The following is a 26,219-nucleotide window of genomic DNA, read 5'->3' as shown; positions in this document are numbered from 1 at the left end:
GAATAATATATTGCTTGTCTTTGTTGAATAAGACAGAAGATAAAGAGCTTAAAAATAATCGCATCGCAATCGCAATATTGGTGAGAAAAATCGCAATTAGATTTTTTTCCAAAATCAAAAGTTCACCCCTAGTAACAACACAGGGGAATTATGAACTAGAACCAGGGACATGGCAGGTTCGAGCAAAAGGTAATGAAGAGGTTTATTTTTAACCAAAGTAGCTCTACTGATCAGACCTTTCTTGACACTGTTAGCTGGTCCTCTTGTTTACGTTTTTTGCTTCTTCAGTGGTCGGTGAGAAGAGTCGGTGGCGCATCGGCAAGCGCAAGTATAAATGCGTTTTGGTGACGTCACATATTACAAATTGCAGCCTTTGCGGTTTGAAAATCGTGTTTCATCATATCGCGATATTATCGCAAATGCAATAAATCGTTCAGCCCTAATGTAGCAGGCCTTTTGCTGTAGAGATAATGACTATCCATATCCATATCCTAATCCATACAGGGCCGGCATTCCCATCATCTTGTGATAGGCTATGCATGGCCTAATAGCTCTCCTGCCCCGTGTCACCACCTCTGCTCCTGTTGCGAGCAGCATGGCCAGATCTGCCTCGCGCTCACGTCGAGTGGAGAGAATTTGCGCAGCTCGGACTAGGCCTACTGTCATTCTCATTGCGACTCCCCACATTGCCTCTACGTTCCAACATACCCAGTGGCATTAGACAAAAGCTCCACCACGTTACTGTCGCCGCGATTGCGGAGAGGCACACGTTCAGAAGACAGAAGCTAGCGCTACATGGACATTAGGCTACCTCCAGCCTCGTTCGCCACACCACTAACAGCCTGCTAATTTCCCGATGAACACTCCGAACCCGTAAAACATTATTCCCACCAGTGACATTGGGCAAACGATTCAATGTTTGTGCTTGGTGTAAGCTAAACTATGGAGTAAACTCTCACTTTGTCCAGCTGCATCATTGCAAGGCACGGACGCATCTGAAGCCTCACTAAACGAATCACCGTCATTTTCTGAAGGCAGATATTCCCTTTCAGAATCAGGGTCCACGAATAGAAGACCCAACACTTCATTTCGGGTAAACTTTTTTGATGCCATTAGACGATAATCTAATGCAAATACTCGCTGACGTTGACAAGATCGCTCTGATAAAGTGGCTCACACGCACACTAGCTCCGGTATTGCACGCACTGATTCAATGCGCTGTAGCGCGAAGGTTTTGTTTAAAGCATGCCCTTTTTTGGACTCGGGGATGACGTATGATATGTCTGCCATCTAGTGGAGTAGAGGTCGAACGAAATATGACACCCTATTTGACTAAATCGGCCGTTTTATTCAGTACCGCATCTTGTTGACAAAAGTCGACCGTGGCGCCTAGAGGGTTAAGGCGTATTTGTTTCGCAATGTGTGTGTAAAATCATTGCGAGATATGTACAAACAGGCCGCAATGATGTAAAAACGCAAACTGCCTGTCGCGGGACCTGAAAGTGGCAGATTGCGTTTTTCATGTCATGCATATGCATTCATGGGAGGATCCAGGGGAGAGTGGGAGTTTAGCGTAAAAATATGGGAGGGGAAGAGTAAAGAGCGCCTAATTATGTATTCCGCGGTATGTACAAAGACTGCTCCTTAAAGTGCACGTCTATTCTGTGCCTAAATACTTCCGCCTTGTAAAAGCAGGTGTTAATCCAAATTGCAGTTCAATGCGTCAATAAGAGAACCTTTCAAAGACAACAGAATCGCTATTTAGAGCACCAGTTTTGTAAGTCTTTGTACTATCAAAAGCTAGCCTAGAAATCTAGACGCACCCTAGTGGTGGCAAATTAATTTGCTCAGCCTGTACGTCTAGTATCAAACCATAGGGATTTCTATTGGCTGACACCGTGGACTTCATCCAATCGCAGCGCTCTATTTTGTTAGAGAGTCTTAAGGCGGGCTTAACAGGATAACGACAGTCCTGTGACGGTGAACAACAAGGAAGGTGGCTATGGCTAACGAAGAGCGGTTGTTTGAATCGGCGTTGGCGTCAACTTTGGAGGAGTTGGACTTGTGCTTTTCTTTGAAAGTTGAGCAACACAATGCACTGTATGCAATGTAATTCCTTTCGAAGAAGGATGTATTTGCCGTTTTGCCGACCGGATACGGATATGGTCGTAGCGCTGGCCTATTGCATGCCTAGGCAGTTTGAAAGACAATTCTCTGCCCACCCCTTGGATTAAGCGAGGTAAATGGTTCGATTCCAGACTATACATTTCAATGATATAGGATGGCCCGCCAGGCTAATCAAAAGCAACATTAACTTTCGTTGGCCTTGAATGTCTTACTTTCACTTTCATGTCATTCACTTAAACTTTCCTACTTGCTAGATTTGACAAATCTTCCATAGCCTACGTGCACAAGTAGTTTGAGTAGAACTACTGATCTTCATTATCTCCCTGCTTGTTGACATCTTATCATGTATGGTATTATTTCATGATCGCTAAACGTTTGATTCTTTTTAATGTTGTCATCAGTTAACTTCATTCAACTGCGTTTGTATGTAGGCGCTTGTTTGTATTCAGTTGTGGACGTTCGTAAATTGCGTTTATGGGCGGAGAAAGGCAGAGAAAGGCACAGTTTACACTAAGGATTGAACGATTGATAAATACGACGGAAACTTTGGTCTGACAACGTTCACAATCTGCTGTTTGTCCATGTCGCTGATAAAGCTACGTTCGCAAATGTACTTACATCTGGCCCTGAGTGTTCACTGTGTGCTGTTTGTGTTTTACTAATTTACGGATTGGGATAAATACACAGACCAAATTTCCCTCACGGGATCAAAAGAGTATATATACTTTTATACTCCTCCTCTTGCTCGTCCCTGATACAAAAATATTTTTTAATACCCTCAATATCACACTTAATGCACATTTTTCCGAAATCTAGGGACTTTTTAAAAGTCAGGAAATATTTAGTACATGCATTAAATTGTTACACATGCATTAAATTGTGTACACATGCTTTTTATGAGTTGGTCCACCCTAGAAAATGTGAGGAGGCTAGGGAAAATATTTGTCAAGATATTAATGCCCAAACATGGCACATGTTTTCAAGCTGTAAAAATGAATGAATTTCAGGGTCTGAAAAAGATAAGCGGACATAAGATTTGCACAAAAATATTTCACAGGCCTTGGTTTAGGACCCATTGATCAAAATCTGAGACGGTGCAGCATCATTTTGAATATTTGATAGTCCTAGACTAGGCCTAGATATTGCACAACAGTGTTCACATTCACAGCATTGGTCTTCATCATACATTGTAGATGTCCGTGTTTAAGATGTGTCTTAAATCTCAACAAACCATTCATGCGCCATGCCATGACATCTCTCTGCAGTCACGCTAATTGAGGGTCCTCTGCTTTCAGTTTGTGCTGTGTTGACATAATCAGCCATTCCATGGCCCCACAGGTAGCTTGTGAATCTCCACACAGAACGATCAGTGACGTGAAGACGTGTTGTTTGAGATTGTTTTGCCATGATTGCATGATTTCAGCCAGAAGGTTTGGAAGAATAAGGCTGAATGAAGTTGGTTTCAATGCTCAATTGCACAGCTCTGGTGTGTGAATATTTTGGCTTTAAGCCAAATGAGAGAGAACACATGAACGTCAATGAAGCGGTATGTCAACTTTGTTAAAAAAGAAGTGGCAGCGAGGCAATATGACCAACTTAAGAGTTAATTTGAGACATAACCATCCCATGCAGCTTTCCTTGCTAGGAACAAAAACTGCAGTTGCAGGTGGAGAGGGACCTGATGAAATTGAAATGTAATGAAATTTAGAAATATGCTGTTCACTTTTGACAGGCAGTATGAATTGCCAAAAAAGATGTACATTTCACAAACTGCCTTTTTAGATTTACAACAAATTACAACATTTTGAACTCAATAAAAAATTCAGGACCCAAGTTTGAGAACGAAATATATCCCTGCGGTAATGGGAGCGCATGCACACTCTGGCCAGACTTAGGTCAGACGCACAAAGTGAGCAGAGCCAGGCTGAAATACATTGTTTATTACTCGCTAGATTTTGACAAATCTAAGCAAAACAATGGCAAACAAATTTCAACACAATCAAAAGCTGTTACGAGTGTCATCCGCCATCTTTTGTTTACTTTTGACAGCTGTTTCAGATGTTGCCGCATAGATTTGTGGGAATTAGGCAGCTTCAAGGATACATCGATGCTGCCTTCAAATATGACTGTTATGGGGGTAGTTCTAAGATTCAAAAAGCGTTATTGTCTAATATGTTGCCATGTTAGAAAATGTGCCGTCACACAAGATATCTTGTATACGGTAGCCACGATGCCCATGACAGCCAGAAGACAAGGCAAGAAATGTAGGTATTAGGTAACTTTGGGAAGTAATAGTTTAATGTCAGCTGAAAATTATCCATTCCCTTGTGTTGCTGTAGTGAAGTAATGTTTTCTGTGACTTGATAATGTGTTGTTGGTAATGTTAAAGTTAATTTACCCGATTCTCTCACATTAATCCGAGAAGTAATTCATTAAACACTACCCTAGCGTAGTGTAAATGTTATGATGAGATAGCCTTGCCTAACGCTAGAGTTAACACCAAATTAGTTTGCCATAGTTTACGTAGGCCTATGGGATGATTAATTTGCTAACAGATTGGGACCCGGCTGCATACTACTACATCTACATGAACATCTACATTGACATCTTCACAGAACACTGTGATGCTGCTATTTAGCACTGTAGGGCAGATAGATACAAAGTGCGTCCAAATTCACCCATTCTTCTCTGTTGAACTACTGGTGAAGTAGCTTACTAATCACACAGACATCACTTATAGCCTATCACATCACATGAAAAAGGCTGTAAACAGTTCGCAAGAAAAGTAACTTTAATTTAATCATATTATTCTACATACAGTTATGCGCCCATCTCCCCACACATTCATCTTGGTGGAATATTTCACAAACTTTCACTCAACACATGACAAACCAAATATCAGAATAAACAAGCGACCTTACCGAACACAAAGGAGTAAAGCATTCCCTTGTACAATAGTAATCTGGTTTTGAATTTCCAGCAAATTTCTACATGCCTCCAACTTTGGGCTTTAAGTTTCACAATTTGTTTAAATTGTGTAAGTCCGCTGTGGTGTTCCGCGGTTGAACCGGATGGAGCGTTCGACAGCAAGGGCTGTGATTGGCCGAGTTTTCAGTGTGTTGTTTCTCTGTGTTTTTAGCAGCCCCTGCAACATGCTAGTCCACTGTAGCCTATAAGCTTTGTACATAATGTCAAACATAGTTTTGGATTCAGTGGCAGGATTTCTTGATTGTGCAGTGCCTCTGTCTCTCAGTAATTAAGTTCTCAGTTTTAAAATGAGAACTTCGTCAGCTGGCAGTAGGCTACTTTGTCGGCTATCATGAGAAGTTTGCTTGCTAACTGAACATAAATATGCTGCCCAGAAACCTCGTGAATAGTTCTTCTTTTTTTAATACACTAACGAGGTTGAAATATAGCCTTTGCCTACAGCATCTCCTTAACAGTAATGTTAATAAAATGACAGAATTCATATGACAAAGGAAAACGAATTCGGTCACTCAAGGCTGTGCCAAAGCAACCAGTGTACAGTCCTACCCAATACTCAACCGCACGTGTCTCCAGAGCAGGTCTGGTCTCTCAGGCAGTACTGAGTTCGAATCCAGGAAGGACTAATGATGCGACGTTTTTCTTTAGAAATCTTTTTATTGAATCAAAGTTGTAGCCTACTACAGACAGTCGATGAGGTGTTCTGAATAGGCTTAGGCTGGGGGTAACGGGAGCATTTGTTTTTAAAACATAACTTGCATCTTTCCATTCCAACCATTATTAGGCATAGGCCTATTGTTATAATTTTTTGCAAGGTGTTGCTCCTGGCAAGACTTGTTTATAAGACGTTTGGTGATTAATTGATAGCTGTTTTTGGGACACGTTAAACGTTCTTAACGTCGAGTAAAATTACTTGTTGCCGTTTTGGGACATAAGCTACGTTAAGCTTTTTCACGTTAAGGTGGTATTTGTTGTTACATTAGCTTCAGAAACACCGCTTCAGAAAGCTGCAGGGGAGCGGGGTTAAATGTAACATGGACTTTTTTCCTAGTTGCAGAGGGTTGATCGGGGCATGCTATTGGTCAGTTAACCACATTACTATGAGACGGTGTTCCACAAATTTTCAGTCAGTATGGACGTGATTTCACGTAGATCTACAGCAAAACGTCTTTTGAAGGCATCAAAGTAAATAGGTGGTAGGCTACTTGTCTTTCGATTACTGATCTTATCTTGTATCATCTAATAATCGTCTTGTAGGCTATAAATGAACACCGTTTTGAAACATGTAGTCAACACATAGCAGGAGCTATCTTATCTTATAACAAATGTTGCTTGTTAAAACATATGACTAGTGAAACTCAAATGATTTAAAAAATATTTAGCCAAAGCCAAAAAGTGTTAGGCCTACTAAGTTCCTGACACAAGGAAAAGTGCGTGGTCCACCATGAAAGCCTTATCCCTCACCCGCGCATCCTAAATGGAAAACAGACTATACCATTATGTCATCATAAGACTTAGTTTTCTGTCTTTGAGCCTATTTTATGGAAACGATTGGGAAGAACATTTGTGCTATTTAGAAAGCATATCTTCTATCGTCTTTCCAGGCGCACACAGCTCGTTACCATATAGCCTACCGACTGATATATTTTTAGTTGTCGTTTGAACATCGGCAAGCAGGCATGTTGCGGTTGCAATTTAAGTGACATTTCTACAATATTCCAACCTATCCCACTTTGATATTTAGAGTTGTTTCGTTAAGATAAAATTCTTATTTAAATTTTGAGTTTGGCAAAGGACGTTTTTTGCCTTTTTTATTCATGCCCTTTATCTGCCCTGGCAAACTTCGGCCACTGCATGATGATACTGCTTTTATTACACAACTGAGAAATAGGCGATTGGGCTCGTCCTTTACAGCAGGACACAATATCCCTCCAACTCTAGCCTCGCCCGCCACTTTTGTTGCCTTCATATTTTTCCTTTCAAATTTGTGATATCGCTCAAGTCTTGCTTTAGTTAATTAGCAAGTTACTACCAGAAGCCAAAAATCTGACTCTCTCACTAGCTCAAAAATGCCGTCATGTAGGCTACTTTCTAAATATTCAACAATCAGAAGCGGCTGTAATTGTAACAGGACATTTTGAATGAGACCTTTATGGAAGCGCTGCTGCCCATCTCGCGCACCCTCCTTCACAATGTTGAATGGTGACACGCACACAACTTGCAAAACATTGAACTGCTTTGAGTGAAGTGCGCTTGCGAGTTGCGTTCCTTCTGTAATTAATTATACTAGATGCACTTCACACTGAAAACAGTGGCAGTCCTAGCTTGTAGCCTATAGCCTAACATATTTTTGTGGCAGACTAGTCATTAGCTAGTTAGTTGTGCACTGTTTCCCACTCAGTAGTAAGGTAACAAACAGCCTACTCCGATGAATTCTATTTTTTTGCCAATATTCTTGTCGCCCTCCCAGAATTCTGAATATCTTCGCTCGCACACTATAGGAACTGTAACGTGATTAATGACATGTTACACCCAACTCTGCTCAGCTACAACTAGAGAAAGAATCTCCTGTGTGTAAGTTCACTCCAAGTTGGCTTACCCCATAAACTGCATGACAGTAGGCTATTTCTATTTATCTATAAAATTACCACATGTGTTTGTTCAACTTTATGAAGCAGAATTACGCAGGCTATTTCCACACATTTTGTTTGCACAAGAAAGAAAAAATAAAGCGCACACGATTTTGGGCTGCACTTTGAAACTCGTTCTGGCGCCTCTGCCTTGTTGCCTTTATTATTTCCTTATAACTTTCTTATACTAAATAGGAAATGCAAACAATGACATGCCCAACCCTGGAACTGACTGACTCTGTCTCTCTCGCTCTCTCTCGTGCATGCGCGCGCTCTAAGCAGCCTACGTTTCAAATGATGGTAGTCTAAGGTAACGTTCAAGTTAGATCTGCTGCATGAAGGAAGGTCCATCTCTTCTCACAGTTCCAATGCATGATCCGAAAAATGGTTTTATATGTGTTAGTCAACTTTGCAAAATACATTCGGGGCTACACTCGAAACATTCGGGGCTGAAGCCCTGGCAAAATCGGCTGGCGACGCCCCTGATGAGATATATAAACTCACGCTATTGTATTATCATATATGTTTGGTAATGGCTCAACTGTCTCTGATTGTTCTACTGACTTGGAAACTGGATGCGTCATGGAAGCAGTAAGTCAAGTCGCATCAAAAATAGTAGTGGCAGAACTCCCAAGAGCCACCTGGTGGTTGTTTGGGTCAACTGCAGTTTGTGCCATTTCTGCGAGAAAATGGGATGTGTGATTCATGCAGGAACCCGTCCAAACTTAACTGATACCCACTACATGATTACATGAGTACATGATTTCATAACCGGCCAAATACGAAATAAATGTTACAAATATCGCCTAGATATCTGTATATAAAAATCAGAGGATATACAGCTCATGACTAATTTGTCAAAAGCAGCCTTAACCTGTTGAGGAGTGAATTCTTTAAGACAATGCCGTTCCCCTGAGAGTGAATTATTTTACTGGCTCCTTCTAGAATTCTACTCGAACGTTCTATAGTTTCAGTGTTCTTTGTAGGGCAATTAAGAATATTCCCACGTTTCGCTGTGAAAGTCTGGCTCACGAAATTATTTTTGCTTAATAAATTCACCATTCTATTCGGGATCACTGATCAAACCAAGAATATCTGCCAGGCTGCAATTTGCAAGATAACGCGATATTTAAAAAGAACAGCTGACGGCAATAGCATATGTTTAGATTTACCCAGGTGTATTAATGAGATATCAACACTATTATCATTTTGAACTTGTAGAACACACACATTATCTTTACATCTTATATAATATAACATAATATAATTGCAAAATCCTGTAACCTCTGACCAAGACACCAATCACGTGACCAACCACGAACAACTTTGTTTGTTGTTTACTCATGCATGCTTCATGAACTGCACGCGTCAGATAATTTTCTCACAACACGTGTTGTTTGATAGCTTAGTATTTCGGAAAGACTTTCCTCATTGAAGATTGTGGATGTCAAATTGTGGAGTAGGCTATCATCAACTCACAAAAACCAAAGTAACAGCAGGCATAGATGATGAAATGGTAAGTCTATTTCCATATTTTGTTCCACTATATCTTAGATGGCTAACGTTAATGTTGCAATGTGCTGTACGTTTTCTCACGTGGCCTATTTTAACTTTCCCCCAGTCTTCCCGTGTGAATATATTCTCGTTTAGTTAGTGTAGTACTCCCTTATTTTCAATGTTGAATGTTGACAGCTGACCTAGCAAGTAGCCTAGCTTGCTACAAAGTAACCGTAGCCTGCTACTAAGTAACGTAGACTAAAGCAAGGAACCGAGGCAATGTAGGCTATGCAGTAGGTCTACATGTTACTTTGTCCTCAACTGTCGAAATTGAATTACAACACGTAGGATGATTTATATGGTATATTGTAAAGGAGTCGACACTGTAAGGAGAAAGGTAGACATGGACACAGTGGATAGGTTTAAAAGCCCGAGCTCACTAGGACGATTTATATAGTAGGCTATGTGTAGGATATATACAGGATTATTTATATATAGGATTGACTTCTTATAGTTTAATTAAAATGATGAACTATAATACTACAATTAATGTTAATGATCAATATGATAACTGTATTTTTAATAATATTTCAGGTTGTGAAACTCTGCAAAGCATGGAGTTGCACACAATGCAGTGTTGCATGGAGCACAGAAGACACGAGTGAGCTTCCTCTGCCGGGGCCTTCGCATGCCGTGTTGGCAGACCTTGCAGTGCCGCCTTGTGCTTTTTCCTTGGGCATCTGTCTGCAGCACTTCAGAGGGGAAATGGCGTGCTGTGAGGCGGAGTGGATTGTCCATTGATGGGCGCCCAGCGGTGGAGGCATGCCGTGGAGTGTGGTACTGCCCCAACAGGTGAAAGTGAAAAAACACTTTTTTGTACCATTTCAAGGTTTTTCTTGTGCATTCCACGAAGCTGTTGCGCATGTCAAAGCGGTCCACAGCCCCCATATTTATTGTTTATTGTAATCAAGGACACAGGAGGGCTTCATCTTCCTCTGTCCTGTGATGATGTCCACCTTTCCTGAGTCAGCCATCGTTGCTTTACTGAAAGTAGGCATTCCCTTTCGCTTTGCCCTCACAGTCCCACAGGCTCCTGTCCCACGCTTCATTAAATATAAAAACAATGTTGGACTACTGTACCAATTGTCCTAGATAATCTTTCAACATTGACACAACCACAGAGCCAGACACACCCAGGCCATCAATATTATCAATGTCTGTTGTAGCGCCAGTGTAGATAATGAGGTCTTGCACATAGCTAGTTTCCACATCACAAAGGATGAAAAATTTGATTCCAAACCTGTGCCTTTTCGACGGGATGTATTGGCGAAATCTAAGCCTGCCCTTCCATAACATCAGTGACTCATCTATACATAGGTTTTGGAATGGCACAAAAACTTTCTTGAACTGTGTGGTCAAGTAGGAGAATATGGGTATGATTTTGACAAGAGGGTTAGTGTGGTCCAAGATGGTGTTGTCAACGAAGTGGAGGGAATGCAGAAGAAGCAGAAAACGATCTTGGGAAAACAGAGTGAAAAAAAAGGAGGTCGAATACATGATGTTTGTGCTCCAGTAATCTTTCAGGGCCTTTTTCTTCACTGTTGCCATGAGAAGGATGGTCACAAAGAACATGTAGAGTTCTGCCACTGTTGTGTTCACCCATTTTTGAAGTTTCCCTTGAACACCAACCCTCTGCTTGAGCTGATCTGCAAATCTGTTTGTCTCATTAGCTATCTTGCCCACCAGCTCCTCCGACATAAACCGTTTGAAACATTCTCCCTCTGATATGGTCGGAGGCAGGTCTGCCTGAACACCACTCCTAGAGCCATCAAAATGAAATTCACCTGGCACATAGCTGGCATTGGCTTCCTGCCATCTTAGTTCCTCGATTGGAGGCACTTCATCCGTCGGAATAGGTACCAAGACTTCTTCCACAAACTGAGGTATTAACTCCTCATCAGAGTCAGACTTACTCTCTGAACTTATAGGAACTATTGGGACATCGTCAGAAAAGAGCATCTCCATGACCTGGTCATCTGTAAGTCCCCTATTTGCCATTTTACACGTAATTTTAACGAGTGCTTTGTGTCTGCTAAAAAAATCTTAATCGCGAATGAACGATTTCGTTCTATAAGCTCTGAGGTAAATGAATGAACATGTTGCTAACTTGATTTGCTAACGATTAAGGTATGACACATACAAGTATTGTGTGGGATAATGCTTTATTTGTTATTTTATTTGTCACACAATTTGCTGTCGCTAAAAGTACATGTATTCCGGTTTTTATACCCCCTTGGCGCAGCTATCTTAGCTTTTTACGATATGTAAACAAAGATGGCGGCGCCCTATTAGCCTTTAGCTCGTTGCTTGCATTTCAGTGAACGCTCCGGAAACTGAAGCTTTCTTATGTCCTTGTACATCGGTAATGTTTTGTATATAATTACTTACAACGCGACACTGGATTTTAGCTGTGAATGTTTGAGATCGATCTTACAAACTGTTTTGTGTCGGTGTTTTGGCTGGGCAAGTGACGGTACGTCATCGGTAATGTTGGATAACTTCATCACTGACAGTTAAAGATGTAAGACCATACATAACTGCAACACATGTAATGTATATTCAATAAAAACTATGTTACAAATGAAAATTCCTTGTTAAGTTATTTTGGAAACATTTTCTTGGCAGAAAAGTCCCCGAGTGTAGCCTAATTGTCGCGTCATAATGCGGAACTCTCGGTTCAAGGAACGTTCTAATCACATATTTGTGATCGTACTCCTCAACAGGTTAATGATCACAAAATGCTAAGTATACATGTAGGCTATATATTTCATGTTCAGGGTCATACACACATCACTGCTCCCCTGATCTGGAAGTAATGTCTGTACAGTGTAGACCCTTTTACTTGCCCAGAGAGCTCACAACGGTGATCATCACTGCTGTGTATATCCCACCAGATGTAAATGTTAGCACAGCGCTCTCTCAGCTGTACGCAACCATAAACAAATGCAGAACATCTGGCCTGAAGGAACTCTCTCAGCTTCAAGATTGCTTTGAGCGCACTGAGTGGAGCATATTTGAACATCTCGATTTACAGGAGCACACAGAGACTGTTTGTTTCTACATCAAGAATTGCACTGACAGTGTTACTGTGGAGAAGCGCATTCATATTTACCCCAACCAAAAACCTTGGATGACCTCGGATGTCTGGACACTCCTGAGAACCCGGAACTCTGCCTTCAAGTCAGGTGACAAAGAACAGTACAGCGTGGCGAGGGCAAAGCTGCTGAGAGGCGTCAAAACTGCCAAGGTGGCTTATAAGCGGAAAGTGGAGGACCATCTCACCAACAGAAACCCTGTGGCAGGGGCTACAGAGCATCACCAACTACAAAGGCTCCACACCCGCCACTACCGTCGCTGACGCATCGCTGGCTGAAGAATTGAACACTTTCTTTTCCCGCTTCGAGACAAAGGCTTCACACACAGCCGCACGGCCACCACAGACCTCCAGTCACAGCCCACTCACACTCCAGGAACATCAGGTGAGGCATGTGCTGAAGACCGTGAACACCAGGAAAGTAGCCGGTCCGGATGGTGTACTCGGGAAAGTACTCTGCACCTGTGCTGACCAGCTAGTGGGAGTCGTGACCAGGTTGTTCAACCTCTCACTGTCACAGGCTACCATCCTCCTGTGCCTTAAGTCAGCTACTGTACCATCATCCCTGTCCCAAAGACTCCTGCCCCAAAGTGCCCCAATGACTACAGACCTATTGCCTTAACATCAGTAGTCATGAAATGCTTTGAGAGGCTCATCCTACACCACTTCAAGTCCCATCTCCCCTCAAACCTGGACCCACATCAGTTTGCCTACAGAGGACGCCATCGCTACAGCTCTTCACACAGCACTCAGCCACCTCGAGCAGCCAGGGAGCTACGTCAGGATGCTGTTCATAGACTACAGCTCGGCATTCAACACCATTATCCCTGACATCCTGATGGACAAGCTGACCAACATTGCTCTCCCCCCTCCATCTGTGCCTGGATCAAGAACTTCTTGACTGACCGCCCTCTAACGGTAAAGGTAGGCACCATCTGCTCCTCCACCCTGACCCTTAGCACAGGTTCTCCCCAGGGCTGTGTGCTGAGCCCTCTCCTGCACTCCCATGACTGCATACCCATCCACCCCTCCAATACCATCATTAAATTTGCCGATGACACTACGGTCATCGGCCTCATCAGTGGAAGGAATGAGACTGCATACAGAGACGAGGTCAATAAGCTGGCAGGTTGGTGCTCTGACCACAACCTGCTGCTCAACACCAGCAAAACTAAGGAGATGGTCATAGACTTCAGGAAACACAGGGGGGAACCAGCCCCACTGTGCATTAATGGGGACTGTGTTTAACGGGTGTCCTCCTTTAAATTTCTTGCGACACACTTAGTCGAGGACCTGTCATGGACTGTCAACACATCCGCGGTGGTAAAAAAGGACTTCCTGAGGATACTCAGAATAGAACAATCTGGAGGAGAAACTGTTAGTGGCATTTTACCGCAGCGCTATTGAGAGTGTCCTTACGTACTGCATTACGGCTTGGTGTGCCAACTGCACTGTGGCGGACAGAAAGAACCTGCAGAGGGTCATAAAGATGGCACAACACATCACTGGAAGTCCCCTACCCTTGCTAGAAGACCTCGGCAGCATGCGGTGTCTCAGGAGAGCTGGGGCAATCACTGCCGACCCCTCAGACCCAGGACAGCACCTGTTCAACCTCCTGCCCTCTGGCAAGAGATACAGGTGCTTCAAGAGCAGGACAAATAGACTTATAAACAGTTTCTTTCCCTGGGCCATCAGGTCCCTGAATTCATAAAGTGTGTGTGCGCTATGAGGGCAAATGGTGTAATATTGCTTATTTCTCTCCTTTTATTCTCCACTATTTATTTAAAGAAGCACTATGCAACAATTTTAGCAAAAATGACCTTAATTATGCAGGTTGAGAGTCGTTTTGATGGTTCTACAACACTTTCTGGGTCATTTGGTGGGTGCTTCGTCTCCCCCTATCGCTTCTCCGTGGAAATCCGGATGTGACTCAGCGGAAGTATCCAATCGCGTCAAATCAAATGTAGTCAGATTATAGTTTTGAAAATGCTTTACGGCAGACACACCCCCAAACATGGGACCGGCTAGATATAAACAGCCAGTTGCAAGGCAATTGTTGCATTCATCATGGATCAATCGACAAATAAGAGACCCAAGAATTGACTGTCGGAGGAACAGAAGAAGAAAAGAAGAACAAGAGTTTGACAAAAAAAGACACCAGACACGAGTGAACATAGGACGAGCTTTTGAGGAATGGCGTCAAGTGAGAGACTCTGAAGACTTCAAAACGGACGCTGACTTGGCTTTGTTGCTGTTGAAATTGTAAGTAGCCTACCCTTGCGTAAACTTTGTCTTTGTAATGTGGTTTGATAGTCTCTTGAACCATGTGTTTGCTCGACCATTTTATTGTGAGCCCTGTATGTGTTTAGCTTGGTTTCTTGATGGCTAGCTCGCTAGCTAGTGGGGTTTAGCGTAGCAGTCACTTGCTATCGCTGCAGGGGGAGCTGTGTAGTGAAAAATGCGAGCCCAAATCCGGCAAAAACCCAGAAACAGCAAAGGAATAACCAAGGATACAACAAGGATACAAGGAGGTTTATTTGTCACATACATAGCAATACTAACGTAAAGCATGTAGTGAAATTTCGTTTGGTGTTCAGCTTTTTCTGTGCAAGTGTGAAGAAAGAAAGATCAACAAATATTTTAATAAATAGCAAGAGAAAATAAAAAGTGCAGTGTGTGTACAGTCCATGTGCAAGTGTGTAAGAAAGCAAAACAAAAAACGTTTATATAGTCTTGTGTGTGTTCAGGATACGGATTGCTTGAGGATAGAAGCTCCTCCTCAGTCTCTCTGTTCTGGTCTTGTAGCAGCAGAGACATTTGCCTGACCTCAGTCTTTTGAAAAGTCCATGATCAGGATGTGACGAGTCCTTTACAATACTTTGGGCCCTGGTACATAGTCTTTTCTTGTAGGTCTCCTGCAGGGTAGGGAGAGGTGCTCTGAAGGTACGTGCGATAGATCGCACCACTCTCTGTAGGGCACTGCAGTCACGGGCTGTACAGTTCCCATACCAAGTGATGATGCTACTTGTCAGGACACTCTCCACAACTGAGGACTAAAAGGCCTTCAAGATGGGTGCTGATACTTTGAACTTCCTCAGCTGACGTAGGAAGTACAGTCTTTGCCTAGATTTCCTCAGTGTGTGCTGGGTGTTAACAGTCCATGTTAGATCGTCAGTGAGGTGTACTCCCAGGTGTTTGAAGCTTGTGACTCTCTCCACTGGCAGCCCACTGATCTTAAGTGAAGTGTAAGCTCGGTTCTGTTGTTTCCTGTAGTCCACCACCATTTCCTTTGTTTTGCTGACATTCAAAGTGAGGTTGTTGGACTGGCACCACTGTGATACCTCATCCACCTGGTTCAGATAGGCCTGTTCATTGTTGTTGCTGATCAGGCCCACCACCACTGTGTCATCTGCAAATGTAATGATGGAGGTGTGACTGCTGCTGGCTCTGCAGTCATGGGTGTAGTTATACAGCAGAGGACTCAAAACACAGCCCGGGGGGGGGGGGCACCTGTGCTGATGGTTAAGGTATCAGATGTCAGACCACCCACCCTGACCACCTGTGAGTGGTCAGTGAGGAAGCTGTGAATTAATTTGCAAATGGTGTTGTTTAATCCAAGAGCCTTCATCTTTGTAACCAGAGTGTGGGGGACTATCGTATTGAATGCTGAACTATAGTCAATAAACAGCATTCTCACATACTTCCCCTTTCCTCCCTCCAGGTGGTTTAGGGTGGTGTGCAGGAGGTTGGAGATGGCATCATCTCTTGACCTGTTGGTTCTATAGGCAAACAGGAGGGGGTCGAAGGAGCTTGGTAAAGACGAGCAAATGAAATTCTTCACAAGCTTTTCAAAGCACTTCATCACTGTTGATGTCAGGGCCACTGGGCGGTAGTCATTTAGGCATGATGGGCTTTTGGCACAGGTACAATAGTGGACTTCTTAAAGCATGCTGCAACGGTAGCTTGAGCCAATGACGTGTTGAAAATGTGTGTAAACAGGGCAGGGCTCGAAATTAACGATGTCCCGACGTCCCGGGGACCATAAAAAATGCTTGCGGGACATAATAGAATGATGTCTGGGACAACTCTGGGACAGTAGAAAAAATGGCAAAGCAAATTTCAAAATAGGTATTTTTTTCCTAAACTGTTCACATGGGAATCTAAACGTATCTTTCTCATCTGAATAAAATTAGGCCTATACAAAATTTGACCTGGTGTAACGAGCAGCTGGCAAAAGCAGCGTTAGCCAGCTGATCTGCAGAAGCGGTTTTGTACACGCAGCCTTACAACACTGTTTATTGCTCTTTGAATCACTGTTGGCTACAATGTCATATTTGGTACAAATACAGTAGGCTATAAGATACCCACATGGGATGGGTGCTTGCGTTTCCTTAGGAACCCGCCGTCTTGGTTTTGTATAAAAATGAATAAGTGACACATAGGCCGACACAAAAATAGGGCACGGGCGGTATGCCTAATGGGTCACTTTCCGATATTCCTAGGTTAACTTACCTAACTAGCAGGCAGGTAGGCTAGGAAAAGCCATTTGTTTTCATGACATTGTGAACATTTTTGACTGATAGTGTAGGCCTAAGGTGTTCTAAAAAAAACGAGATGACAGTCCTCTCTCAAAACGCTGCGTGTTTTCTGTCAGTGACAGACGAAACGTCACCAATACCATGCTGAGCTAAATAGCCTACTCCAACTGCGATTTGACAAAACGATAGTGTTGCAAGGTAGCCTATAACTATGAAAACAGTTATTTAAGTTAGCATTTGACATTTCGCTGTGGCAGTTCTAAGCTATACTATTCTTGAGAAAATAAACGAATACCGGAGAGTAGTCTATCTGACAGCTTTGTGGTAATTTCCCACGCTACTTATTGTTTTCACTGACATTTGTGGCCATGACATCACACCAAACTGACATTGAAATTAAAGACACGTGAAAATAGATTATCGACGGAATGTTTAATAACCCTGTCCGTCAAAACGACGGAAAATTAGAACGTCTATTGCAACCTCAAAAAAAGTCAAAAGCGCAACCTCTGATTAATGTTAATAAAATGGTGTTTAATACATTAAGTGTTCAGAACTTACATGGTAGACCAAAATGAGTAAATTAAATGGTGCAAGTTACTGATTATTATGCTGTTTATTATGTAGAATGGGAAAAAACGAGAACTTGAATTTGGGACACTGGTGATTAAGTCTGGGACAGTGCAAGTAGAATTCGGGACAGCTGCGGGACACTGAGAAAAAAAGTTAATTTCGAGCCCTGAAACAGGGGCTAGCTGGTTAGCGCAGGATTTCAGTACCCTTCCAGATATGCCATCTGGTCCTGCAGCTTTCCTGCACTTCGCCTTCTAAAACATGTTTCTCACATCATACTTGGAGACAGTGAATGGAGTTTCCTCACTATTGTTCTCATCCGCTTCTATTAGTAAGGGTGAAGAGTTGAAGAGTCTTCAAATCGTGCATAAAAAGCATTTAACTCATTGGCAAGGGAGTTACTCACTTTCATCACTGAAGGAGACTTGCTTTCAAAGCCTGTGATGGTTCTCAGTCCTTTCCATACACGAGCTGGATCACCCTCATTGAAGTCGGCTTCCACTCTGTCCCTATAGTGCCGCTTGGCCTCTTTAATGGTCTTCCGTAGGTTGTATGATGCTGCCTTGTAGTCTGACATTTCGCCCGTGATACAGTGGGTCCCAGTTAAGAATTGACACTTCATTCACCATCAAGGTGATTCACGCAGCTGGGTGAAATGTAAGTACAACTACAGCCGCTTGGGGGCAGCATAGTCCGCTGTGGCGTTCCACGGTCGAACCGGACGGAGCATTCGACAGCAAGGGCTGTGATTGGCCGAGTTTTCAGTGCGTTTCTCTGTGTTTTTAGCAGCCCCTGCAACATGCTAGTCCACTGTAGCCTATAAGATTTGTACATAATGTTAAATATAGTTTTGGATTCAGTGGCAAGATTTCTTGATTGTACAGTGTCTCTCAGTAATGTTTTAAAATGAGAGCTTCGTCAGCTGGCAGTAGGCTACTTTTGTCGGCAGTCATGAGAAGTTTGCTTGCTAACAGAACATAAATATGCTGCCCAGAAACCTTGTGAATAGTTCTGATTTTTTTTACTACACTAACAAGGTTGAAATATAGCCTTTGCCTACAGCATCTCCTTAACAGTAATGTTAACAAAATGACAGTCATATGACAAAGGAAAACGAATTCGGTCACTCAAGACTGTCCACAGCAACCAGTGTAGGCTACAGTACCCAATAGGCCTACTCAAAGCAGATAGCGTTGGCAGGAGCGAGCCATATAAAGGCCTAGACCTATTGTTATAATTTTTTGCAAGGTGTTGCTCCTGGCAAGACTTGTTTATAAGACGTTTGGTGATTAATTGATAGCTGTTTTGGGGACATGTTAAACGTTCTTTATGATGAGCGCATACGGGGAGTAAAACGACTGTTACGCGCTCTTACAACTATATGCTACAATGATTGCAATAGCCTACAAAAATATGCGCGTGTTAGTTTAGTTAGTTTTGTGATGTTTTGCACTACTTGGCTTTTTTGGCAAGATTGACCTTGGTTAGACTCTGCATGTTATTTCTCCGTATGGAAAATAAAGTCAATTTTCGACACACGTCTGTTATTAGTTCAATAACAAGTGTTGCTTGTTAAAACATGTGACTAGTGAAACTCAAATGATTTTAGAAATATTTAGCCAAAGCCAAAAAGTGTTGGAGATGGAGAGACGCCGGTGCAGCTCAGATGTCTTCTTAATTTTCTTTATTATTTAGTAAAAGGTGCAGATCAACTAAACTTTGACTAACGTTTCGATGTTTGTTAGTCAAAAACATCGACACATCGAAACGTTAGTCAAAGTTGAATAATGTTCTGCACCTTTTACTAAAGAATAAAGAAAATTAAGAAGACATCTGAGCTGCACCGGCATCTCTCCTTCTCTCTAAAATATTTGTCCTGACTTTGTCTACCAAAAAGTGTTACTTTGTGCCCCGCGCTCCCCCACTGCTTGTGAAAGAAGGCGGTGGGGTGGGGGGCTTAACGTGAAAAAGCTTAATGTCCCAAAACGGCAACAAGTCATAATGGTAGGCTAGGAAGTGGGGGGAGGGTATGGGATGACCAGAGCCGTCTTCGCTGTCTGAAAGCATCTTCTATTGTCTTTCCAGGCGCACACAGCTCGTTACCATATAGCCTATCGAGTGCCTTAACAGTAGGGCTGCAGCTATCGATTCCTTTTGTAATCGATTAATCTAGCACTTTATCGATCGATTAATCGGATATTTTTTTTTTTGCATTTTTAAACAACCAAAACAAATAATGCATAACGAAAATGACATGGCTGTAAAATGATCAAGCAATTGGCACAGAGGTATTTAGGCCTATTCTAGCTCCAACATTTGGCTCCAAAACTAAGCCCATTTATTGCAATTTACCCATTTAGTGTTTATAAGTGCCAGTGCCAACAATTAAATAATGTTCAAAATGCTCTCCTGTAAAATTGCAGCCTCTTGTGCATGACTTAGCTGTCCATACTATGTTGTGAAGTGCTGGGAGGGAGAAGAGGGAAAGCAATTTAAGTTCCATGATGTAATCTCGACCTGACATTAAAGTAAATATCTGTTTTATGTAAATTTCTACACCTGCAGCATTTACCATTAGGCTACTAACAAATAATTTTACCATTAGGCTACTAACAAATAATTGTACCATTAGGCTACTAAAAATAATTTCTGGGGTGAGCCTATTTGCTATGGTAACCTAGCAACCTGTGTGTGTGTGTGTGCACCAAGGGGGCAGGCGAACGTTCGGAGAGTGTAGACACTATGGCGGATCTGAGGCTAAATAGTAGACCAGTTCACCTAGCCATCCCCATTCAATTTTGGCGCCACTTTGACATCAAATAACGTTACAGCTGAAGCGTTTTAAGCCTTTATATGAACTTTTTCTATTTCCGGAGTAATACAACATTATGTGATTGGCGTCATAACCTCGTAAATGACTTACAGACTGAGTAATAAACTTTTTTCCGAAATCAATGCTAAAGTGACGTAATAAGCATACAGCCAGAGCGGGTGAAAGCGTCGCACAGGAGCAAAATAACCGTATTCTCTGGATAAGAACGAAAGCATCGGAGCACAACATTTCAGCGAAGTTTTGATGGATTGACAGTAGCCTAGGCTATGAATGTGGCGAGTGCTGTTTATATTAAGTCACATTTATCTACGAACAACTAGGACATTTAGAACAGTAATGTAGACATGGTGGTAACGAAGTAAGTGGCTACATACCCAAACTCTCGGCGCAGCTATCACAAGAGTTACACAAGTCAGACTATGTGCCTATGTTACATTTACGTCCCCTGAGCCTGCGCAGAAAGCCTCGTCGACCAACAGGAAACGGTTGAAATTTGCTTCACCCGCCTCGATTGACGTCTACGTGATGACTCTGTCCATATCTTTTACTGTCTATGATGTGCACGCGTGCGGTGCGTGAGGGAAGATGAGGGTGCATACGGTATAAGAAGGGGATCTTTTTTTAGGCATACTGTCTTGCAATTGAACGTGAATAAGTTTACTACTTAAAAACATCAACGCTAAACATTATATATTTTAATAGTAGCCTAGTCTAATAAGCTACACCAGCTTGTCTTTAAGAGGGGAAATTGTATAGCCTGTAACATTAGCTGAGTCACATATTTGGCCATATGGTGTTTATCATAGGCTACATCACGAAACCAAATAGTGTAACAAAGGCGAACACTTTAACAGGGGAAATTAATTGGGCATGAATCATTGTGCTGAACGGTATTTGTCAATGAGCAGAAACACACACGACATTCAAACTGTTGATAAGATGTGCACTATAGAAACTGGTCTGTAGGCTAAAATTGGACAAATAAATGACACTGACTCGCCATATCCTGACTCAGGAAAAAAAACATTGTCTTGCTTTGCCGCAAACTCAGCAATGAAATCATAGGCCAGTTTGCAGGTAGCCTAACGTCTTTTTCAATTCATAGAAGGAAGAGCCCTTTCTCTCTTGTGACATTGAGGTGCGCAAATAGTTTTTAATAGCCTAGCCTGTTCAACTTCGAAAAGCTTCGTTCACCCGATGCCAGTCACTGATCGGAATTTCAAATTTCGGGAAGCTTCGTTCAATCTTTTTAAGTTTTAGGCCTAAGTGCAGTAGGCCCATATCTGCCCCCTTTGGAATTATATCTCGAGCCTATTATAAGGTCCAGTGTGTGTTATGTCATCCCATGTCCTGGGATTCGGACGTGCTCAAAAATAAAAGAAAACTTTTTTTATAGATGGTTATGAGAAGCAATACGAGTCTGAACTCCGTGTCATTCAGACTCAACCCTCTTGTTGATATTTTTCGTTGTCGTTTGAATGTCGGCAAGCAGGCATGTTGCGGTTGCAATTTAAGTGAAATTTCTACAGTAGGCCTACAACATGCAACATGCTTGTTAGGCTGGGCTACTGTCAATGCACTTGTACAGGTAAATGTTCAACAATTGCTGGTGTACAGGCTATAATCAATTAGCTAAATCATTTGTCCAGCTGTTTAAAAAAAATGTTTGTGCTACATTCAAACGCAAAAGGTGCTTTGATATCTTTTTCGTTTGAACGTCGGCAAGCAGGCATGCTGCGGTTGCAATGAATGAGGATAATTGGTTTTATCTGCGGATTTATTTTTTGCATTATTTTGAATATGACTTGCTCCAGTCTCAACAGCACGTCTACTTTTTCCACACGCATCTAAGTTCTAACACACATATCCCCTCTCGCTTTCTCTCTCTCCATCCCTGCGCACGGGGCTTTCTTAAAGGAGCTGCACCATTTTACAACAATTGCATCTACATTTTCATATTAGAATGTTTTGTCTGTTTAAGTGTAAGCTTAAACTACCGTGATCAATTTAAGTTCCCGTGCCCCTGCTGAAAGTCTCATGCGCTTATCGTTACACTATCAAATCTATAAGTAACCGTGACAAATAGGGTATAAGATATATAAACTTACGCTATTGTATTATCATATATGTTTGGTAATGGCTCACTGCGTCATGGAAGCAGTTAAGTCAAGTCGCATCAAAAATAGTAGTGGCAGAACTCCCAAGTGACACCTTGTGGTTGTTTGTGTCAACTGCAGTTTGTGCCATTTCTGCTGAGAAAATGGGGTGCATGATTCATGAAGGAACCCGTCCAAACTTAACTGGGACCCACTGTATGTAATAGGTTGACTGTTTTTTAGCCATTTTCTTTATCAAATCAGAATGCTTACATTCTTCTAAGACCTTATAATTATGGTCACTGTGAACATTGTGATCACCTCAGAAAATCTGTAGCTTCAAGGGTTTATATGTATGCATATTTTATTTTTTAGGCAAAGTGTAATACAAAAAGTATTTATCTTAATATGAAGATTAGTCTGGTAGAAATGTATGGGGATATCTATAAAGGGAAAAAAGTCCAATTCACCTGTAGTGTGATAATAGTGTCATCTGTTCATAGTGTGATAATAGTGTCATCTGTGTCATCATTTTCAGGACTTTCGTCCTGGGTAGAGATTTTGGCACACATCCCACGTTGTTCAATGGGGTCATATTAGTCTATAACAGTTGAGATATTCTCTGCTAAATGAAGTGCATACAAATCTTACCCAGGACCTCTACTATAAGGGGACATGAGCAAAAAAAAAGTAAAGTTTAGTTTCATGTGCTCACGTGAAACTTTCATGTGAGCAAATTAAGGTTTCGTGTGCGCACGCAAAACCTTTTCACATAAAAGTTTCATGTGAGCACATGAAAGTTTCACGTGAGCACATGAAACTAAACTTTAGATTTTATTTTGCTCATGTCCCCTTAGGGGCTCCGTACTCTGGCAATCAGTAATGATGCTCATTACCCATGCCCTTGGAGCTGAGCTGCACCAATCACATCGGTGTATCTGATATAGGCGGGCCAGAGGCGAGCTAAACAGATGACGACAATGCTGCAACGTCGAAGTCCGGAATCAGTCAGTAAACATTGGTCGTAGTGTTATCCAATTGCGTGCAGTGATATTTTGAAATACATGCTTGATGCTGCCCCTCGAGTTGGACCATTTTCATTACTCATAGCCAGACCCTAAATCTTTCTAGATTTTTGGGTCTGGTTTTCCAGGCTAGTGAAATGTATAATTCAACCATTTTAGCATACACATCCCCATATACCTCAAAACAACTTGTGAGTTTTGACAGCCGTGGGGATACTTTTACCAACGTTACCAGTCCCACAACTACAAATGTCGTATTGTTCTTAATAAATGAGTTTAAAGATTCAAGATTGTGTCTTTAGTTTATTATGGTTTTATTTCCCAGTATTTTTTCAATGCTTCCAGGGACTTTGAAAGATGTATGCATGTAGTCCCATAAAGATGACACGGAACCATTGATTTTGATTCATCACCCGTCCGTGATCGGACACATACACATACAAATGCACATAAACACACTCACACATATGCACACCCCATTACCCCCCCACACACACTCACAAGGAACACGCACAACACATATACACATACACATACACACACACACACACACACAGAAGCACAAACACAAAAGCAAACACATATATCCACACACTCATATACATGCAAAAGCTGCAAGAGTAGGGGACATAATATTGACTAGTGTCATTTATTTTTGCGGAGAGAATGTGCAGGACTGAGTGTTGGTCATATTTTGTACCGCTATGTGGTACATCTAGTTTTGATTTAGTTTATTCATTCGAGGTTCCAAAAAAAATAGTTTCAACTTGAGTATTTTCCGCCAAATGCTGCCAAGCAATGGATACTGTTACTCTCAACTCTCAAATTTAAAAGGGCTATTTGTGCACATTAATTTGTGCACTTACCTGTCTTTGCATCTTCATCACTCACATTTTAATGCAGGCCCGGATCTAGGCTGCTCAGATTGGGGGGGGCAAATAGAAATGGGGTGGGCACAATGAATAGCCCGCTCAGTTTCACCTACAAATGCATTACTTTTCACCTTAAAACCCTTATTTAATAGCTTTTAAGTTCAAGTAGTACTGTCACTGCACATATCTGTACATGTTGTTCATACATTGTTCATATTACATAGCCATATTTATTCTGGTAAGGTAACTGCTAATAGGAACACTGCACATATTTGTATTTCATTTATTACCTGCATCAAGGTATGAAATGAAACATGACATATTACATAGAACTGTAAATCATAGAACTGATTTTAATCAGATATCTAGACTATAGTTAACATTTGCACTACTCCACTTGTACACTTGCACACTTTGCAACTTGTTGTTGTTGTCCTGTTGTCCTGAACACACTTCTGCTGCTCTTACATAACTTGCACCACTATGCCACTTGCATACTTAGGTCAAACAGAACTACCTCAGCCATTTATTGGCCTGACTTTTCCACTATTATATTGACTGTCTACTGTATGCACAATTGCACAATTTCAACTCAAATTTTGCTGCTCTTATTTTTTTCATTGTATGTGCCTTCTTCTTATTTTTACTTTTTTATATTGTTTACTTGAATGTTATGTTTTTCTGTGGACCTAATTGGTAAAATATGTCTGGTCTCCACCGTGGGATAGTGGGAAACGTAATTTCGATCTCTTTGTATGTCTTGACGTGAAGAAATTGACAATAAAGCAGACTTTAACTTTGATTTATTTTCTATTTGGCCTGTTATGAAATCATGTATTGTTGAACAATTTAAGCACAGTTCAGCTTTAAGAAACTGAAATAGTCTATGTTTAGCAGTTTGTGATCATTTTTTTTTTCAAGGTTACTTTGACAAACTCTTAGTCAGCTGATTTTAATATTTACAGATATAGGCTCGAGGTGATATTTGTAACATTTATTTGGCCTGTTATGAAATCATGTATTGAACAATTTAAACACACTGTGAAACCTGAAGCCCAAAGTTGGAGACATTAGACATTGCTGCAAATGTAAAAACGGATTACTCTGGAATGGCTAACTGTACAGGGGAATGCACCTTTGTGTTCGGTAAGGTCTGCTGTTTCTTCTGATATATGGTTTGTCATGTGTTGAGGGAAAAGTTTGTGAAGTATTCCACCGAGATGAATGGGTAGGGAGATGGCGGGGAATGTAATATGATTAAATTAAATTACTTTTCTCGCGAACCGTTTACCACAACAACAACAACATCGTTTAAAAGCTGAGAAAAAGCTCTTTCATGAGATGTGATGCATGTGATATCTGTGTGAGGAGTAGTCTACTTCGGGAGTAGTTCAGCAAAGAATGGGTGAATTTGGACGCACTTTCTTTCTTGCCGTGCGCTGTCACTTTCTCCACTGCGTAAAATACTTAAATTAATTTGCGTTGTGAACGCTAAGCTTAATTTGACAGGCCATAGGCTAAATAAAAATCGCTAGTCGGACACAAAGCAGAATATCGAAAGAAAGGGGCACCAAGGCCACAGTGGCCTTACTATCTATGACAGTGGCCTGTGAACCTCCGTTTTTCAAAATAGCAATGACGTGGCCGCTGTAAAATTCCCACCCTGCTTATAACACAGTTAAGGAATTAAATGACCAATGTTAACAAACTAACTGGCTTAGAAAGCTAAAATGCACATTAGCTAAAAAACGAACCTTATTCAAAACAAGAATTATACAAACAGTAACACTACAGTTAAAACCAGTAAGAATCTATATTATAGCCTATCTAGTAGGGCCTATAACCTCTATGGAAATATGATAACCCTCTCTACTGAAGTATGTAACAGC

General features: G+C 41.6%; 1 protein-coding gene and 1 long non-coding RNA gene across 5 annotated transcripts in view; one reads left to right on the top strand and one right to left on the bottom strand.

The window, feature by feature from the left end:
• Nucleotides 1–26,219, top strand: part of LOC121685489 (serine/threonine-protein kinase 32C-like) — a 288,624-nt gene that overhangs the window by 10,168 nt on the left and 252,237 nt on the right. The window contains exon 1 of one of the 4 annotated variants that reach the window (XM_042066056.1): nucleotides 13,572–13,575. The exons of the other annotated variants lie outside the window; for them this stretch is intronic. The gene's annotated coding sequence lies outside the window, so the exon portion shown is untranslated. Of the gene's footprint in view, nucleotides 1–13,571; nucleotides 13,576–26,219 lie in introns of those variants that run through there. 4 annotated transcript variants of the gene reach the window in all.
• On the bottom strand, nucleotides 2,906–17,675 carry LOC121685518. Its single transcript, XR_006023377.1, has 3 exons — nucleotides 17,593–17,675; nucleotides 12,462–12,473; nucleotides 2,906–2,916 (listed from the first exon to the last, which is right to left on the bottom strand). It is a non-coding gene; the product is annotated as an uncharacterized LOC121685518 (long non-coding RNA).

This window comes from Alosa sapidissima, chromosome 16, assembly GCF_018492685.1.
Source record: "Alosa sapidissima isolate fAloSap1 chromosome 16, fAloSap1.pri, whole genome shotgun sequence".
NCBI classification, from domain to species: domain Eukaryota; kingdom Metazoa; phylum Chordata; class Actinopteri; order Clupeiformes; family Clupeidae; genus Alosa; species Alosa sapidissima.
Note: the sequence above shows the minus strand (reverse complement) of the source record. Positions and strands in the feature narration are given on the sequence as shown.